This window comes from Anolis sagrei, chromosome 6 (assembly GCF_037176765.1).
Source record: "Anolis sagrei isolate rAnoSag1 chromosome 6, rAnoSag1.mat, whole genome shotgun sequence".
Classification (NCBI taxonomy): domain Eukaryota; kingdom Metazoa; phylum Chordata; class Lepidosauria; order Squamata; family Dactyloidae; genus Anolis; species Anolis sagrei.
In genome coordinates, this window is record NC_090026.1 from 22,967,360 (window position 1) to 22,971,443 (window position 4,084).

The following is a 4,084-nucleotide window of genomic DNA, read 5'->3' on the forward strand; positions in this document are numbered from 1 at the left end:
CAACAACAAACCAAGAATCCCTTTATCTTTTCACTTGATGCAAAACCAATATACAATTATGGAGAAGATGGGAAACTTGGGTTGATATAGGAAGAATCCACAAGATCTGCTGAAATGAATAATTGCAACATAATGAAGTATGTTGCAATATGTAGCTCAACACATCTGGAAAGTTGTTGTTATTTTCATGTCAGGAGTGACTTGAGAAACTGCAAGTTGCTTCTGGTGTCAGAGAATTGGCCATCTTCAAGGATGTTGCCCAGGACATTTGATGTTTTGTCATCCTTGTGGGAGGCTTCTCTCATGTCCCCGCAATGGAGAGTTGGAGCTGACAGAGGGAGCTCATCCGTGCTCTCCCCGGATTCTGGAAAGTGACAAACAGGGAAAAGCTGCTGTATATGATCTTTAGTACCGAAGGCAGCATTCTCTTGAATACTAAGCATTGTGGGACATTATGTTTGTGGGTTCTCACAGGCATCTGGTTGTAGGAAGAGATGGTGGGATGTTGTAGGAAGGAGTGATGGGTTAGATCAGTGGTTCTCAACCTTCCTAATGCCGTGACCCCTTAATACAGTCCCTCATGTTGTGGTGACCCCCAACCATCACATTGTTTTCTTTGCTACTTCATAACAGTCATTTTACTACTGGTATAAATCATAATGTAAATAACTGATATGCAGGATGCATTTTCATTCACTGGACCAAATTTGGCACAAATACCTGATACGCCCAAATTTGAACACTGGTGTGGTTGGGGAAGGGGTTAATTTTGTCATTTGGGAGTTGTAGCTGCTGGGATTTATAGTTCACCTATGATCAAAGAGCATTCTAACCTCCACCATTAATGGGGTCGAACCAAACTTGGCGCACAGAACTCCCATGGCCAACAGAAAATACTGGAAGGGTTTGGTGGGCTTTGACCTTGAGTTTGGGAATTGTAGTTCACCTACATCCAGAGAGCACAGTGGACTCAATGATGGATCTGGACCAAACTTGGCATGAATACTCAATGTGCCCAAATGTGAACACTGGTGGAGTTTGCGTGGAAATTGACCTTGACATTTGGGAGTTGTAGTTGCTGGGATTTATAGTTCACTTACAATTAAAGAGCATTCTGAACACCACCAACGATGGAATTGAACTAAACTCGGCACTCAGAAATCCCGTGACCAATAGAAAATACTGGAAAGGTTTGACCTTGATTTTTGCAGTTGTAGTTCACCTACATCAAGAGAGCACTGCAGACTCAAACAATGATGGATCTTGACCTAACCTGGCACGAATACTCAATATGCCCATATGTGGACCCTGGTGGAGTTTGGGGAAAATAGACCTTGACATTTGGGAGTTGTAGTTGCTGGGATTTATCGTTCACCTACAAAGAGCATTGTGACCTCCACTAACGATGGAATTGAACCAAACTTGGCACGCTCTACTCCCATGACCAACAGAAAATACTGGAAGGGTTTGGTGGGCATTGACCTTGAGTTTGGGAGTTCTAGTTCACCTACATCCAGAGAGTACTGTGGACTCAGACAATGATGGATCTGGACCAAACTTGGCACAAATACTCAATATGCCCAAATGTGAACACTGGTAGAGTCTGGGGAAAATAGATCTTGACATTTGGGAGTTGTAATTGCTGGGATTTATAGTTCATTGCAATCAAAGAACATTCTGAACTCGACCAACGATAGAATTGGCTCAGACTTCCGACATGGAATCCCCATGACCATCAGAAAATACAGTGTTTTCTTATGGTCTTTGGCAACCCCTCTGACACCCCCTCGCGACCCCCTCAGGGGTCCCGACCCCCAGGTTGAGAAACACTGGGTTAGATAGACCTGGGTAAGATCCAACCTATCCATAGAGGAACTAGCAATCTACCATAAAGAGGTAAATTTACCATACCATAAAAAGGTAAATTTATACCTTTTTAAACATACACTTCTAATTGAAATATGCCTACAAGCCAATGAGTTTATACTGGGGTCTGAATAAGCTGTTCCCTACTATCATATGCTCCCTCTTCTGCTTGTTTGATGTAGCTGAAGATAGGCACGTTTGTGGTAGTGAAGCACATCCTTCTTTACACACTTTCTGTCTTCCACCTCTGAGTACTCCTTGTCTACAAAACCAGTATGTCCCCAGTCCATGTCTGCCCCTGGAGACATGGACTGGGGAGAGGGATACCATCTTGTTATTTATCTTGGTTGCAGAATGAGCTCCTACTTTCTTACTTTTCCACTTAAATTCTAGGGTTTCATAGCAGATGCCATTGTAGAAATGCACAGGAATAATAATAATAATAATAAAAAACCCAAACAGGCCACATGGAGTGTGGGAGATGGATAAATTAAGATTCTGAAAAAAATACTATTTAAGGAAGGAGCTTTAATTTCAAGGTGGGCAAGAAGGGACACTACGTTGAGAGATGTCATGTATGAGAGTTATCCGGAAATAAAGATTACAAGATTGTTTTTTAAAAAATACAAATAATAAATGTATTTTAATATAACTTATATAGGTTGTACCATAGGTATAACATTATTTTTCCACATAATCATCATTTAGTTCAATACATTTTGTGACCCGTGGGACAAGTTTTTGATGCCTGTGTCATAGAAGTTTCCTTCCGCATTTTTCAACCAGTTAGTCACTTCAATTTTCTCCTTGTCGTCATCGGAAAAGTGTTATCCACAAGGTGTTCCTTCAATTTAGTGAACAGATGATAATCACTGGGTGCAAGATCAAGGCTGTAAGAGGGATGGCTTAAAACATCCCAACCAAATGAAGTCAGCAATTCTTGCGGTGTGCAGAAGCACATTGTCATGAAAGAGACAGACTTCCGCTATCAGTATCTCACGACATTTGGCTCTGCAAAGTTTCTTCATGGTCTCAAAATATATTTCATATCCATTTTGTCACATACTGTCTTCACATTAAGTCCTCTTCATAAGCTGAAACGATTTTGCATTCATGCCCTTAGCATGCATTCATGCCTTTAGCATTTAGGTAGCATATTACACCGCAAACTTCATACTTGGAGGGGAATGGAACGAGGATGCATATCTCTAACCTTCACCACAATGCCAGTTGGTGAGCTACTGACGACTGGCACTGCTTGTTCACTTCAGCTGGCTTCCTGCTACATGGCAGTGATACCAACTTCCCCTGAGAAAATTCCCCATGAAAGCTACATGCCTTGTAACCTTACTTTCCGGATAACCCTTGTAAGATATGCAACTGTTCAGACTTTAAAACCTTCTCTTCTGTCATGGATCACTGCAATAATAAAGAGGATAAAAAGAGGAAAGCATGCTTAGACTTCTGTCCCATCTCCAAGATTTATGGACATACATACAAATACAGGTATCAGGAAATCTGAGGAAAAAAAATCCAGGTCCAGCCCCAAGTATTTTAGATAAGGATGACAATATGTACTGTATAGGTCAAGTCTTTTGTGTAGAGGTTGATGCTATATTGCTACTGCCTTGGTTCAATTATGCCTCCATCCTTGGTGGAGAATTCCTCATGGAATCCTCAGGAACATCATTAGTCCCAAACATTCACTGGGGTTAGGGAGAGAAGACCCCTGTGAAAATGAAAAAGCATATTATTAGAAATTGCTGGGTATGTTTACTTGAGAGATTACCTCTCTGGGATCTTTTAAAGTCTTCCTAGAAGCTGACCAAAAATTTCACCAGAGAATCTAGAGAGGCGTTCTGTCTAGAAATCCAGCATGACTGAAGGAAGTTGACTATAGACTCATGCAGGCTGACCTGGCAATTTCTAAAGAGAACATTTTAATCAATGTGAAAAAGCAATTCCATGAATAATCATATCCACAAAAGCCAAAACAGTGAATGTGGAGGGATGACTTTATTATGTATTTTATTCAATATGGAATATGCATGAGAAAACTGTTAATTTCTTGCTCAGCACTGAGGAAAATGATAAGTGGGCATGCCAGAATTTAAACCACGATAGGCACAGTGCCAGGCAGACACCGACACCCCCGTTATCGTGGGATGCCAGTGGGTATTTGCCGTGCATGTTGATAATTCAGATCAACAGCCAACAC